At 27.8% G+C, this 18264-nt stretch overlaps 1 protein-coding gene across 3 annotated transcripts in view; it reads right to left on the bottom strand.

Annotated features, from left to right (window-relative positions):
* LOC114120883 (transcription factor AP-2-epsilon) overlaps nucleotides 1-18264 on the bottom strand; it is a 172754-nt gene that overhangs the window by 94972 nt on the left and 59518 nt on the right. The window contains exon 1 of one of the 3 annotated variants that reach the window (XM_050205059.1): nucleotides 463-1108. The exons of 1 other annotated variant lie outside the window; for it this stretch is intronic. The gene's annotated coding sequence lies outside the window, so the exon portion shown is untranslated. Of the gene's footprint in view, nucleotides 1-462; nucleotides 1109-18264 lie in introns of those variants that run through there. One more of the 3 variants, XM_050205060.1, reaches the window with a different exon arrangement.

Genomic DNA, 18264 nt, shown 5'->3' with positions numbered 1-18264 from the left:
ACATTTGCACAGTAGGTATATCGATTTGATATAGCCATATAGGTACATATATAGATATACGTACATAAACTCTGTTTGGTAAAATAAAATAAAAGATATTTATACTAAATTCTGTGATACCTACATATAAAAACCACATAGTACCTATATATTATAAAACAATAACGCGTCGAAGTTACTTAAGGCGAACCCCCAAAAGGTTAAGTATCCGGAGGACTGGCCCCGGGGCGCGAATGTTCGGTGACCTTATCCGGAAGTGCACTTTACTATATCACGTTATATAACGATATAATATATACGATAAATGATAATCACGATATTATAAATCGACAACCACGGTTACAAAATCGTATACCTACATAAAAGCCTAATATCGCGAAATATCCCTTTATAATATGCATAGTCGTATATTATGACATTATGTGTTATTATCAATGAGATCGGTGTGATTTCGTACTTTACCATTTATTCACGTATCCACTGCACAGACGATCGCTCGTGCGGAACGTAAAGACGATTACGTGTACTGGTGCGCACTCGTATAAACCGATAAAATTTTATAACTTATTGATAAAGGTGTATACCTATATTTTACTTGCGGTGCAGCAGGAATTTTCGAAAATTCGACGGGACTTATCGCACTATACGCACATTAACACAGAGCACACGGAATAATAATAATAATAAAAAAAAAACCGGCGAAGTGTTAAAGTCGCGATGACGATTGAAACGACGTCATTTCGGCGATATTCCCGAGGGTAGCGCCCAAGGGGTGGCTGTCGCGGGCGCGAATCGGTCAAGCAGCAGCAGCAGCAGCAGTGTACGCGCGCACTGCGGTCGGACGAGCGTATAACCGTGAGCGTAGCCGCGTGCGACGAGGGTCAGCAGCGAGACGATAAGACACAACCTCGCGATAATATTATATTATTATTATTATATTACGTTATAGTGTGTTCGGTGCGGTTTTGCGGGTTCGCCCGGAAACGTGGCCCGTAGCGATGCGGAGCGAGCGAGCGAGCGATAGCGCGGGCGCGTGTGTGCGTGTGTGCGTGCGCGCGTGTGTGTTTTACGCGGTTGTTCGGTGGCGCGTATAGGTGGCCGACTGACGGTCAGGTACCACCGCCGCCGCGCCGGTGCCCGCGGCTCGTAGCCACTACACGACCGCGCCGGGGCCACGGGCCCGTCATTGGTCGGCCGGCCACGGCGCCCACGCCTCATTGGTCCCCCCCGGACCGGTTGCGCGTCCGATTATCCCGACGTCCGTCTCTCGCGAGCCCGTTCCTCTATAGCCAGGTATAGGTACCTAATAATAATAATATTATTATTACTATTACCACGGTACATGCACGACGGCAAGTGTATTATAATATATTATACGCGTATTATGTGTATATGTGTGTGTGTGTGTGTAGAATATAATATATATAATATTATATAGTCGCCGCGTTTATTATAAATTACAACACGCTGTTGTTTTTATGGATACCTGCGACTACCATACGACTCGATCGTTATTATAATATATTATAATAATATATTATTTTATAATGCACCGTGCACGATGTGAGGCGAGTATGTGTATATACGCTCCGTCGATATTATGTTTTATTTTTTTCGAAATCTATACACGGCCATAATATATAATATTATTACAATCGCAGAAGGATTCGCGAATATTATAATAATCATAACGACTTCATGACACGTCCTGCTACGTTATCGCTCGCTCGCTCTCGCCCGCACCAACGCGCGCGACGAACAGTCCGTCGACGGTGCGCCGTGCTCGTCGCCGAACAACAGTTCTCCGGAGGTATACGCCTACGCGCAATTTGCACGTCGTCGCGGTGATTGTTATTGTATAAAACGTGCGACTTTATATAGGCCCAGAGGATAACGTCCGCGATTTAGTTGCAGAAAATCCATGCTCATAAATCGCAACAAAATAGGCAGCAAGACAGCCCGTTTACAATCATAAGTCGTTTTCATTAAACTCCTATTATACTTAATATATAATATAGGTATAATACCTTTTAAATTGAAAAAGAGATAATTTTAAAAGTAAATATTGATTCGGGTCATATGTTTTTTTTATTTATTTAAAGAATAACTCGACATAGGCAATAACTGCACGGTACTGCAATAGAAAAAAACGTCATCATAAGTATGCGTACCTATATAATGACAACAATTAATAAAAATAAACGAGTTAATAGAATTTAACAATATTACAAACTATAATGTTAATATTTTTGACATTAATTCGGTTTCAGAATCGATGAAAAAATCAAAATCTTTCAATTTGTTTTTTAATGTTAATGATATTCTTTTATTTTATTTTTGACTTGGACGGAGGTCGTGTAAAGGGAGACAATAATACTCAGTTTTGACCATTTTTGGTTTAAACGATCAATCTCGTAGAACATTTTACCTTATTTTTCGTGAATGAAAAATGTTAAAGAGAAAAGTATATATTTATAATAAAATTCATAAAAATAGTCCGTTCACGATGGCAAAATCAATGAGTTACTTTAGATTCTAAGCAGAAGAATGAATTAGGTACATAATTATTAATTGCAGGTCTTTCAATTATTATGACATAGTGATTTGTATATGTTTGAAATCTTTAACTTTAAAGGTGGTTTTGGTTAAAAAAACGTTTCTAGTTAGATATTACTTTATAGATGTCAAAATTAAAAAGTACATTATTTTCGCACTTTTAAAAATAATAGAATAAAACAAAAAGGCAATTTTAGAAACTCGGAAATATTTACGTCAAACCAGTTTTTGATCAAATCGATTTACTTGTTTTTATATTTCAAAAATTAAAAAATTTATAGGTTTTTAATTTTAAATTTTTTCCAAATACATTTTATAATAATATTTTATAGACATGATATAATTTTCAAAATCTTTTAAATATTTTTGCGCTATCTAGAGATATTTATGGTATTTTATGTTGTTTGAATTTTTGTTAAAACTGTTTTGGACTTAATCTATTTAAATCACAAATATCTTTACACTATTCTTCTATACATCATATATACATTTTATGATGACTTATAGTATAAGTTGAAACAATTATGTGTGGTATAATATAGTATATAATTATTATTTTCTATACAATATTTAATATTATAATTTTTAAGTTATGTTTCGTCAAAAATTAGTTCAACCTACTGCGTAAATTAATACTAATTATAGAGTATTATAAAATATCCTTAAAATCGTATAGAGGTTAAACACCATCATCGTCTCCGCGCTAACATGTTTTTTTTTTCAAATGCTACAACGATATTCAATGAAGCAGTAGACTTGAAGTCTATTAAGTGTACAACATATTATATAGAGACTTCAATGTTTTTTTTTTTTTTTTTTAAAAGTTTTTGTAACTCCGAGATATTATATTGATGTATTTTAATAATAAAAGTTACAATATTATCAGTATTACATTATTTTAATATTTTTTTTTATTTTTTTCAAAGTACTTCTACATAGTTATAAAATATATTGACTAGACAAATTTGAATTATCACAAAATATATTATATATTAGGTATATGACATCTATGAGTATAATTTAGCAATGATATTATTGATAATTTTTATTTTTATTATATAATTATGTAATAGTCGTTTAAAATATTTTGAATCGTGAGTTGTACTTATATTACTTACAACATAATTTTAGTTTCGTAACAATAAGACTGTTAGTCAAATTTATTCATTTATTTAGAACACATAGATATTTAGAAATTTTAAATAATATTATTCTATTATAGTACTATAATATTTAAGTATACACTTTTAGTTAACTTTCGCTAAAGCATTGTCAAGACCGCGGACCGTTATTTTTTTGTATTCCTAATATTTCTATAATAATATTAGAAATACTATGTATAAATCAGCTGAAAATGCATGTAAAATGTATTGTGTTCAGTTTTTATAAAAATCGGTAGGTATATTATATTATTTCATATTTGTGTGTAACACACGTTGTTGACAATACAATAATAATTTGTGGTAATACCTATATATTGTAATTGTATATATTACGATGCAAATAACGATTATTATTTTGTGTGAAACCCAATTTGATAATGACCATCCTATAGGTACTACTATATATGTTGACCTAGGTAATTACTAATAATTAGAAAATATGATTTTGTTCATTATAATTATTTAATAATTAACTTACGCATCATAATATTATTATCATATAGTTTTTGTAACGCTGAATAGTTAATGATGGTTTACATGACAAATATGGACTATAAAAATAATTTCAAGAATTAACTAAAAATGGTAGGTATAGCTAATGATGTGTTTAAAAATTCTATAACAATTAGATGTATTGTATGCTTATGTAATGTAGGTATAGGTATATTATATAGGTATATATATTATGTATATGAATTTCCTACTTATCTACAAATAATTGTGATTTTTCTATTCGAATTGAACCACAATATTATGTATGTAGGTAGATCTAATAAATTGTTTGTACCAGAAAATATCTTTTCTCAAAATTTAAGTATAGTAATTAAAAAACTATCGCAAATGCATTGTAGGCATTATTTATGTCCGTCTATTATAATTTCATTTTGATATTAAAATATTTATATTTTATTTTAATGTCTTTTGGCACCATTCTAATTAGAAAATAATAAAATTATTAAAACGAGCATCTTGTTAAATATAATAATATTATTAGGTATACTTATCAACTATATAAATATATATTATTGACTTTTATAAAATATTCATTAAAAAATTATCGTTATTTTTTTTACTTTTTGAGGTGTCTATATAGACGTCTTGCATGTTTAAAGGAGGAGTGTCAGTCGCTGTATTGACGTCGCGTGTTTTTGATGAAATTTACAAATTATAGAAAAATAATCAAAGATTATTTAGTCATAGATTGTATCGATTTTCGATTTTTATTATCTCCTTCGCACGAAATACTGCAATAATTTAATGATTATAGTAATTAAACTAATGTGTGGTGCAATTTTTGTTTATTACACAAAAATAAATTCTACAAGTATAAAAATTATTTAGCTAATTAGTGTGATATTATTAGATCTCTTTTTTAGAATGTCAAATTTGTATGCGTCCTTGCAGCTTAAAAAAAAAATTTTCGATTTTTTTGAGTAAATGATGATATTGGTATTGTATATAATATATCAATAGGTACAGTTAAATATTTTAAGAGGATTAGGTATACCTACTATAAAATATATATTATATATCTATGTAGGTAGATTTGCTTAAATTGTATTTTGTATATACAGATAGAGTTTTGTATTCCCATGATTGTGACTCTATAAACCATAATAAATATAATTATAAAGTACACAAACTACCTATACAATTATTTTAAATTATATAATAGTGTTAATTATTTTTGTAATTTAAGTGTTCTTTTTATCTAATTAGATTTTCAAAAATAAAAGTACGAGATGATTGGAAATTAAGTTTGTAACATTTTGGAAATTAAAAAAAATGTAGTGTACATATTATATATATTATAGTGATTATATGCGCGGACTTTTAAATTGTATAATTATACTTTAGAATGAATAAAAATAATGTTATGTTTGCAATTAAATTACATGTAGTCTTATTATAATGGTAATTTTCGATTTTTGTGTAAAATTATTAACTATATATACATTTGTATATAATGTATACTCACCTAACATACCTACATATTATTTCAACAATTTATAATATTGATACTAAAATAACAGAATTACGAAAAATAATATGTATTACTGACTGATATTAAACATTAAAATACACTAAAATGCTTATAAATTATAATTATAATTTTCAAATAATTAACATTTATAATTTCATTCGAAAAAATTTACATGAATGTAGCAAATTTTTTTTTTATTTAATACCATATAAAAATGCATTCAACATGTTTTTTTATTAATACATTATATTAGCAGCTTATATATGCTTTGTAATGTCTCTGTTGCCTATTTACTATGTAAGGACATAATTTAAATTATATATTTCGATTAACATAATATTTCACTATTTACTACACATATGATATTAAAAAATATTAATAATACCTAATGGTAGTATAACTATATAATATAGTAGTTATTATTATTATGTTGTGCATTGCGTGGGCTGACTACAGTATACGTACACTCTATATATACTATACATACACTTGTGTGCGTTGTTACATAAAAAGGTAATGGCCCCGTGAAGGACGCATGTTTTATTAATTTTTTAAGTTGTTACCTATCTGTTCCGCACGACTTTTAAAATATTACATTCAATGTTGATTTATATATATAATTAGTATTTATCATTGTTTATAGAACAGATCTTTTAAAAAAATCTTTAAATAATATTAAACATTATAGTTTTCATTCCGTATTATTCACTTTGTTTTCAATTTAATTGTTTATATTAAGTTATTATAAATATATAAAGAGGATTTTCATTATGTTGCTTATATATTGAGATATTGAAATTTCTTTCATCTTTTTACTGATGGATGCTTAAAGAGATACATAAGGTTTACTTAACTATGGTTATTTATAGGATTGTTATGACTTGATGAGATTTAAATAGCTTTATATACATATATCTATATTTTGATAAACATTATACTAATTATTTACAAATTTAAGGGATTGAAACCTAATTGTTATAATTAATATTTTTTTAAATGTATTAAATATTTAAAAGTATTTTATTGAATTCATATACAGAACGTTTTTAGACAATTAGAACTCGTAAGAACAAATTATTGATTAAAATATTTTGTTGATGAGCAGATAGGATGGAAACAGGACACAATACACGTATAACACGTAAAGTACCTATATAGATAATATAACCGCTATACTAAAATGTAATTATTATAAGTTCAAATGGACGATATCTAAAACTAAAAACTATAATAGAATTAGATATTTAAAAATAGGTCTATCAAAAACTTGAGAAAATCGCTCGAATGTCATTATGCGATTGAAAAGTTGAACAATATAATCGATTACAATTATTATTATTTATCGTACAACGATTCAAGGTGTTCAAAATATTACACATAATAAAATACCCAGTAATTAACGAGTACAACGTCTCCAACTCATTTAAATGGTGTGTGGAAACTGGCTTGTGTGTGTGTGTGTGTGTGTGGTTACACGTTAGGTGTATTGTGTGTGCGCAAGCTGGCGCGCCGTGTCGTTTCCCTAAAATGAAAATCGACGAATACGCTCGAGGCAACGTTTTTAATAATCTTTCTATTATTATTATTTATAGCCGTTAAGTTTACAAATGTATATGGTAAACTGTATAAAGTATGTACAAAATATTTTAAATAATAGTATTATTATAATTTATATACCGCGTTATACCTACCTATAATACCTATACATATTATTTTAGAGAACGAAATTATATCGGCCGTATAATATATAATATATAAGACATATATTAGGGTTTGTATATATTAAAATTTAAAATATTGATAATATCAGTATACCTATCGTATATAACATTAATATATTATTAAACATTCACTTTCATGTAAGTATAGATACAGCACGCTAGCTGCGTGTAATATATTTATAAATAATAAATATAATATATATCTAATGTAATTTCACAAAAGCTAATAATTATTACTTGAACTTTGTTTTCTCAAACGAAAACAAATAATAGGCAATGATCTTTGTCAAATTGTTTATTTTCCACGCGTTGTTTCACTCGAGTCCGAAATCTTATTAAACGATCGGAGATAAATTGCATTATAATTATTATAACAAACGCAATAAATCAATACATCTGTGTAGCGCTACAAAAATAGTTATTTTTTACGATTTTCACCGTATTATATAGTATACCGTCTAATATTATATTATTTTTTATCTTCATACACCTGTATAGGTATACTTCCGTCTATAAAGCTCAAAAGTGTACGATTTAACCTTATTTGTTTGCTCTGATCTACAATATTTGGAGTCCCCTAAATATAATATTATGATGTCAATTCAAACTTTCCGTCTCATCGAAGAAGATAACGATTAAAATATCTAATACAATACAATAACATATTTTATTATTATTTCATTTACTCCACTTCTGGGCATAGATATTATACATTCATAGAGGCGTTTACACAATAACCGATATAGTATATTTATACCTGTACGTATAGTCTCTTAATGACACACATTTACAGACTATATTATAAGTACGCAATATTATATATGTATGTATAGTATGATATTATCGTTAATACAACAACACAGCAATATAATAAAATTACACATTGCCTTATGATTTTCTATATACGTCATTACGTTACCAATAAATTGTTTTTATTATTGTCATTATCATATTTGTACGTATAATAATATGAGTTATGACGTGCAGACGTATTAGAAAATAATATGAAATAAAAGTTTAAAAATCGCGGCTGCGTGCATCAAACGTGTTTTTTAAAAAAAAATATTTATTATCCCCATTACAACAACCATCTCTTCCGTGCGTATTTTTACACACATTATAGTAATATCTGACATACGTAATATTATTATATTCCATTTCGAGTCTACACAGCGCATATATTATGTCTTGTGATGTTTTTTTCTACATGTACCTACCTACAGTGTACACATTTAACTGCCTTCGTAGCCGAGTTGTTAATTGAAAACAACTCGATTCCAAATCGATTCTGGTCCAGTTTTTGTTTAATATTCGTTATTATAATTGCGTATATACCTACTTACATTACGTATATATATATAGTTTAAGTTATAACTATAACAAAACGACCTACAAGAAGGTCTGGAATTGGATTTTTTTCGTTTTATGCTTTTTTTTCGATTAAAAACACTGTTTACACTTTTTGATTATTTTTCTCGTGTTCGTATTTGTTATCCAACAATAACTGCAGACTGCAGTTGTGGATATGAGTAGTATAATGCTCCAATATTACCGGAAAACTCTATTGAAATATTATTATTTTGTAATTCATATGCACATTGTACCTACATCATAATATAAACATTATTCGTTTCTTTATTTATATGTGTAAAATACGACCAATTCTAAATCTAATTTACGTTAATGAGGTTTTAACTCACGCGTTAACGTAGAAATATTCGTAAGTATTGCGTGGTGTAATACTATATATTATAATAATAATATATATATAATATATTTCATCGTATAATACTCGTTACGGTACCAACTAAATTTCGAACGGTTGGAGGGTGGAGGGGAAAGTGGACGTTTCGTCTGTTCGAAACAAAACGAGTTAAATAATAATAATTATACATTATATACTGTCTCTTGACGGTTGTTTGAGTGTGCATGTACGGAAAATAATGTTGTCCATTACCAGAATGACTTGACAAAATAATAAAATCTGAAACTATAGCTAGGTATACCTATATACACTTCGTCTGATGGATGAATTAAAACACTATTGAATATAAACAACGATAAGTGATTGTTCAGGAAAAATATAACGAATAGAAGTGTCACGTATTCACGTGTATATTTTTAACGATATAAACAAATATATAACTAAACATAAACATATTATATAATTGTGTAAACTGTATAGTGCATATTATACAATTGGCCAACACGGGGGTATCGTTCACTTTATATATAACTTTTTTAAAACTATTGTCATTGATTATATTCTACATAAAAAAATAATTTTAAATTTAACTAGTTGTAAAATACATAATAGACATACAGATAGTCAAGTTAAATTATGTTAAAATAAGATATTATATATAGGCTAATGACTAATAGTAGTTGAATAAGCGTTTATTAAAAAATTAAAATAAACAATAAATATTTACCACTAATGTAGTACATAATGGTGATGTACTGCTAGTACTGAGTACCTACCAATTATAATAATATACATAATGGTTATTATATTTATATGGCACATCTTGAGTAACATTTTTGTGACCATCTATTACGCAAAAAATTCAAATCATTTATTTTATGAAATGATTTTTTTAATCCTTACATGTAATAAGTAATTTGTTAATAATTATTTTGTTTAATAATTAATTGAGTTAAATTATTTATATGATTTATCATGTTATGAAAACTTTCTTATTATAATATATTCTAAAAAATTAACAGCTATAATATTTAAAAATGAATATTGTGTATAGTTAAGGGTTGATCAAATTGTGATTATTTAATAAACCGTATTATATATATAAAGGTAAAGCATTTATAGTTTATTTGAGAAGTGATGAAATTCTATGCATTTTATTTATTTAATATTAATATTTTGTTCAATGCAATTACAGAATTTACATTAATTTGACGTAAAAATGAGTTATATAAAGTTTAACGTGATACGCTGACAGATATGACTAAAGTGAAATTACGTTTTTATTTATTGTCCGTATGTTTTTACGTATAATTTACATTATAATTATTATAATTTTTTAGGTTATTGCCAGATTATTGGCTTTGATAGACCATTTTGGTTGGTTGCCTTGAGGTCATTAGAGGTGTATACCACAGCAGTTAAATTTGACAGACGACACGCGTGTTTTACGTTAAATTCCTTAAACCCGTTTCCTTTCCTCCTATCACCAGCCCACGTGATTACCACAGCAACGCCCAATCTTTTAATTCCACATGTAAAACACATCATATTATTTTCATCATCAGTACTACGAAATTAAAAGTATATAATACTAGACGCGGAAAGGAAATAACAGCCTGGCACAGTGTCATCACGTGGAGAAAAATAATTACATTAAAAAATTGTGAAACATAATATACATAATATATATCATACACCTATATACCCCTACCCATTACCTACATACTTACATATTGTTATATTATACAATAGATATGTATGCCTGAACTAGAGGTTACATTTATGAAAAATAACATTTGATTTTTAATTTCAGTATTTTTCATTGTGAAAATTGTAAACATAATGTCATAATGTACTTCTACAATATCTATTTTCTCTATTGATGTACCATAAATTGTGTTGATAATCTATTCTATATGTTAATGATATCGCGCGCATTCCAATTAAAGTCATCGCATAAACTATTACATTTTTTAACCTGTGTAGGTAACTTACAATGATATAATAATAAAATATAGAGTTATATACTAGAGTTATATACTTATGCGGATTGCCAGTCATTCATAAAAATATGTTTACGATGTATAAAGTTATAAATTAATATTTGGGATACGTTTTTATACACACAATATAATATATATTATAACGTATATTGGACAAACTATTAAAATTTATAGAAAAAATGATTATAACATGGTTGTATATTATTCTACAGAGTCCAATTAAAAAATATATTATCAAACATAAGAATAGTATAATAATAAATAAGTATATACCTACGGTTTTAATCAAGCTGTCGTGTTTATATTATATATTATATATTATAATAATACATTAATGTATAATTCTTTGAAGGTAAAGTTGAATTAGTTATGATAAGTCACATTAACAATATTATATTTTTTTTACATATAAACGTATTAGGATATTTTCAATGATTGTTAATATGTATTTGGTATTTTTGTATTAAAGTAGTCAATAGGTATATAGGTATTATTATAAATTGAAATTTATTATTTTAAAGATTTGTTGTGTACTTACAATATTTGCTGACCTTTTATGTAATTTATAATTTCATTTTTAAATTCTTTCTTAAATTTTTTGACTTGTTTAGGAGTCAAAGTATTCGTTACATCGGTGATTTGCAATCGTGTCTATTTTTTTTTTTTATAACTATGTAATGTTTTTCTGTAATTGGTAGTCCATATAATACAAGTGCAACACTTTACATTTGTGATCTAGTGATCTACGAAAAAAAAGTTGGGTACCACTGATTAAAACGATTAAATAATAAAAAAAAAATATACATTTAAATAATTTAATTGTTTTTCAAACTACATTTCAATAACGTCTCATAACTCATAAGAATATATTTATGAGAAAGCAATATGATTACGACCTAGAAATACTTTAAATAACTATTGTAATGTTTATAATACAAGCATTCCGAATACCTCTTTATGTTAACAAATATTTCAATAAAATAAAAAGATGGTACAAATATATTTTATCTATAGGAGCAAAACGTCAATAACATAGAACTTAATAATATATATATTATAGTCTAATACAAATATAATATAATTAATTGTAAATACTCTTCATATATTATATTTTTGTGATGGCAACAATATGGCATAAATACATATATAGTTATAGTAAATTCACTAGCTGCAGTCATGTCATATTGTACCTTATTCCCATCTATCTATATAATATACACGATAAACATGTAAAATACCACTTACGCCACGTCGCCGTCGCCATGTATATCACAATGAATTAATTATACTGTTATATAAGGCTGACAGTAAAAAAATTTGCATATAACATGTTACATTTTACTTATTAAAATATTCCGTTTTAGCCTTTTAGGGTAAGTGAACAAATTCGATTTGTATGAATAGATAACTATTTGCATGCGCGTTAATATTTTGCAACCAAAATGTACTTATATACGTGCGTAAATCAAATTATCAAGGGTATTTTTTTTAGTTTTTAATTATTTTATTGGGAGAAAAAATTTTCAATTCAAAAACAAATTTTAAATCACCATGCCATGTGATATGTTATCTACTTGTATATTTAATAAATTTATTCCTACATTTCATTAACCAATTTAATTTAACCAGATAAAATAAATTTCATAGCAAATCATTTACCTATTAATAAAATAAAACAATAACATTAGTTATTAGAAAACATTATTAAGATTATATAAGGATTAAGTACTGTTAAAATTCGAGTAATTAGTACAAGCAGCAGCTGCAGTTCTATCTGGTCTCCAGTTATCAATAATAGTATACATTATTCAGCATATATGTACAATATGTACAATATATATGATATTGATATATACATGTTGTATATATTTTAGAAACTATGTTACTAACATAAACACATACAACTTTAATGTTTATGACGTCTATGACGGGTACAAAATAATATATATGTTACGAACTAATATAAACTATATTATATAATATTATTATACTGCTAAACACTTCCTGTTGTATAAATACCGTCAATTTACGATTTTACGGAAAAACTATTCCAAAATCAGTTTGGTAAATTAATAAATCTGCATAGGAAATTAGGAAAATTCTTATTATCGCTTGAAAATGGACTTCAGTAAGCATACACAAAAAACGTGCATTGTTATTTGAATTTTCGGTAGCACGTGCCGGTTCACTTTCCACGGGGGGCCTCAGTCGTTGGTGAACCGATATGATAATAATAATATGTAAATAGTGCCGTCGCCATCGCGTCGTATAGTCACACGGTAGCAGACAAACACCCGTTTACTACTGTCGACAATATGAATACATTCTACAATCGGTTTGTCGGCCGGACAGGCTCGAAGAGCCCCTGTTGAGTCGGCGACTGCGGGAGGTTTGTCGCTTCCGACCTCCCGCAGTGGACATTACACGCTACCGTAGTCCTAGCTATGGCTGTTGTGTATCATCACAATAATACGGGATAGAACGTCCGACCACGGTGGTAGAAACGACTAGGTCAGAAAATTAATTTGTGTTAACAAATGAATTCACGCGTATTTTTATAATAGATTTGCCTGTATGCGGTCAGATTTTTAAAATTTGCGTAATGATTCTTAGCTGTACCGATGATTATGTGTTTTTTTTTTTAAAACGAAAAACCGTTTAACCAAGCATGATATAATTTGTGTGGAATAATGATGGCTTGGAAAAACGTATAGGCATTTGTGTAATTTATATTTAATATAATATCGTTGATTATGAAATGACGACGGAGAACAAAATACGAGTATATCCATTTAATTTGCCCATCACGTACGTGGGTGGCTATAGAAAAAATAATAACGCTCGTCGTATCATTTATATTCATGCGCGCTGTTTGTTTGAAATTTTGTTTTCCGCGCTCATTTATGGGGTTACAAAAATTAACATAGGTAAATGAACATGCATAGCGGCATATACATATATGCATGTAGACAATCTCACATTTATCAACGTATGAAACGAGAAAAAAACTCGCTGCCAAGTAGAAATTAGGTATGAGAGCAGCAGATATATTTATAGCAGGAAGACATAAACGATTAATATAAATAAAACAGAACTAACGCGGGCGGTGAGTTAAATTGGAAAAAATATATAAAAAAGTAGGTCCATCGTAGGGTCAGGTTACGCGCGCGTTTTATACCTATCTAGAAAAATGGAGTTTTAATTTACAACCGACAGAATGAATTTATCGTCGTGCCTGGAACCGCAACGAAAAATCTTAATAATAATATTATCTCGAAAAAATGTATATGCTATAATACATATATATATAAATATATTACGAGACGTCGTCATTTTCTTTCGGTGTTTTTTTCACCCTGTTCCCCTTCGCTGCAAACACTATCTCCGTCTCTGTCGTCGTTCTCTTGTTTTAAACAACAGTCTAAATTTCTAATTACGAGACCACGTCAAGGTGCAGGACGCGTGCCCTCGGGTCAGACATTATGGTTTTAAAATATTCAAATTGTTCTTTATTATAATCTTGGCGCATAATGTATAGGTAACATAAAAAAACAACTACACAAGAACCGATGATCCGAATACTTCACGTATCAATCTCTCTCGGCGGCAGCTCTATCCCTCCTCGCACACTTCTCCAAACCCCGTCACCCGTCCAACGGTAATTTACTATCGCACATTATATTGTCCGAGGTATGGATGATTTATCGATGATAAGCCGCCGTTGCCACCGCCGTCGCCAGCCGGCTGGCGATTTCAACGGCAGTCCATAAATTATATGCCGTTTCCTCGGATCGACAGAAATGCGTGCGTTCCAGGACATTAGTTACGATACAGCCATATTATAAGTACAAGACGTATAAAAGGGAGTTAAGGTTATTATATATTATTATTTAGTTTATTGGAATATCTTATATAGCTGGGTTTAAGATATTCCATATTTACTGTAGGTAATATTATGATAACATATAATAATTACATTATATGCTTTGTTTAAAAAAAAAAAAAAAAACACTTTTATGTAAGCAATTTTATTATATGATGTAGAGTGGATAGTTGATATAATATATAAATTACTTTATTCGTGAACTTATAATATATTAATAGGTATAATGTACTCCATAATATGGTCTATGAATCATAGTTATTCATATAACTGATTTCACAATATTTTACGATGTACAGTTGGAGTTTAAAATACTTATCTTTTCAATATTTTTATAGACAATAAAACAGTTTTGACACTAATATGATACAAATAAAGAATATATTATATTGTGTATATTGTTCATATATATATATATATATATATACATATGTACAAGTGTACAACGCTCTAAGAAATAACCAATCTACTGTACTATATTATATACTTATTATGTTCTAATTTAAGAAAATAAATTAAATTTTACACCTATATACCTAGATTAAATTATTAAATGTAGTCATAGTTAAATACATAAACTATAAAGGATTTGTCCCTTTTGTTTTTTTTTTCAAAAAAGACTATAGGTAGGTATATAATAAATAATTGTTTGATACACGTGTACAAAAAATGATATAGGTAGAATGATTTATTTAGTTCTGTTCTTAACAAAAAAATTAAATAAATAAAAAAAAATTAATTGAATCTTTAAAAATATTCATGGAAATGAGTATGACACGTAATTATGGTTTAAGTAAACACACATATCTAGCTATTTGTATAAAACAATATAATAATTGGAATTCCTTTCTTAATCATATAGGTACTATATTCGTGCCATTTAAATGTTTGTTTAAGTACACGCCAGTAAAAAATGTATAGTCTTTCAGTATGATTAAGATTGAATGGTATGCCAAGAAATTCCTATACTCATAGTCTCAACAGTCAATAGTCAATACATATTACACATATTTAGAGGTGCGTAACAAATCGTATAATGTATGCGTAAAAACTACAAAATATATATGTATATGTGCGTACTGTGTACAGCCTCCGGCAATTTGTGAAACGCAACGGTGTACCAAAACTTTAAGAAAACATGGTGCTCTCAAGTAATCATGTAAATATTCTAAGAAACTGTTGAAGGTTTGTTTGTAGCATAAAATTGATCAGTATACGCACAATATTTCTCTCGATTTTATGAGTAAATGTTATAATAAGGCACATATTTGAAAAATTTAATTTATGGTCTTGAATCGATACACGTTTCTATTTTATGAAAACATTAATCCATGTATTTTATTTCTACATGTATTTAGATTTATTTACAACGAGGTAATAACCAAAAATCAACAAAAAATAAAATAAATTATAGATTATTTTAAGAATATATTTTATAATAAAAGTCATCGATAGTTTTAGAATAAGGCTCGGTTATAATGTTTTGTTTTTATGTAAAAAAAAATAAGCATAATATATTTAAAAAAAGTGCATGTTCATGATCAAAACACATCGTACCTATATATCTATATTTTTATATAATAATAATACTATCTGAACAATATAATGATGAGTGATTAACTGTATATAAGTACGTACAACGTGCAATTATATAATTATTGTATATTAATCTGACTAGAATACTATTTGCGCAACCACTAATAAACAATAATAAGTATAATATACACAGTTATATTTTATCAGGGTGATTATTTGAAATTTTATTTTATTGTAGAATTAGGATTTATTATTAATAAACAGAAAGCTCGATTTATTAATTTGGGTGTGATGTTTTATATTTTGTATAAAATTATATGTTTACTTTGGATTTTAGTATTTGAAGCTGTCGTGCAATAATATTGATTGCATCTGATAATACGAAATTATTATACTTTATTAAATTTAAAAAAATAAATTAAATCATCATTATATAATATATTTTATGGAATTTTATTAACATCACACCATAGCAACTATAATCTAAATCTCATTTACTGAGATCTCCGTATGACATAGTATTGCGGTTCAATCCCTGAAACATTATATTATAATGTAATATACAAATAATTATATCATTGCTGCATAGTCGTTTTGTATGATTTGTACCAATTTTTGTATGCTTATTTAAATTTAAATGCACACTATAATTGACACACAGACAACCAGGTAGATGACGTAGTTTAAAGGAAGAACAATTAAATGAAATTAAAAAAAAATCGTACTCATTATTGTACTTCTACGCTGATAATGGATTTACAACCTTCGGAATTGCATTCGTATAGCAGGTGTATATAAACATACACACAAACACACACACATATATCTCATCGGCAGCGAACGCGTTTATACGGTATATTTCATGAATAAATTTTACCGGGCTAGAAACCAATTTAAACGCACGCAATACCAGCACCGAATACGATAAATCTTTGTTGCCGCTTGGTTTTTATTGACCAATTAAAAAATTATTGAAACAAAATGTATAACGAGAATAAAAAAAAAAAATGCTAACAACGACCCGCAGAGAGGATAATGGTAATATTGTATTTTTCAGTGGTTCGACCGCACTGGCAGATTATTGTATATAATAATATTATTAGGTAAATATATACAATTCTCAACTGTTTACAGAAATATAATGTGAAAATCGTGGTAGCTGATTATTATTATTAATAATAATAATGATTTAAATCCATAATCCATAATTAATATACTTCACTAATTATAGTTTGGGATTTGTTTGACATTTTTTATTAAATAATGTAAATGACTCTTTTCTTCTAGTTATTGGGTAATTCTATATTTTATAAAGATGCACACTATAAAACTTTATTTTGTTCTTTTGATACTTAACAAATGAAAATAACAATCTCAATTTCTTAAATACGATTAACAATACTCTTTTAAGTTAAAGAAATTAAAGTTAAGCAATTTGATGGTAAGTAAAATTATACTTAAAAAATAGAGTTGATAATTTCATTAATTTCATTTAAAATTTAAAATTAGTTATTGTCATTTGCCAGAGCTCAAAAGAACAAATTATAGTTTGAGAGTTACTGATGAGTACTAAACATTTTTGTGAATGACAAAATTCGTTTTTAATTTTTATACTCTGCAGCTGTATATATTTTATATTATTATATTGGGGTATATGAATATTGAATACGTTAACATTTTTAACGAGCGGTTAATTATAAATTAGTTATAAGT

The sequence above is a fragment of the Aphis gossypii genome, chromosome 3 (assembly GCF_020184175.1).
Source record: "Aphis gossypii isolate Hap1 chromosome 3, ASM2018417v2, whole genome shotgun sequence".
Taxonomy (NCBI): Eukaryota; Metazoa; Arthropoda; class Insecta; order Hemiptera; family Aphididae; genus Aphis; species Aphis gossypii.
The sequence above is the reverse complement of the archived record's forward strand: the minus strand, read 5'-3'. Positions and strand labels throughout refer to the sequence as shown.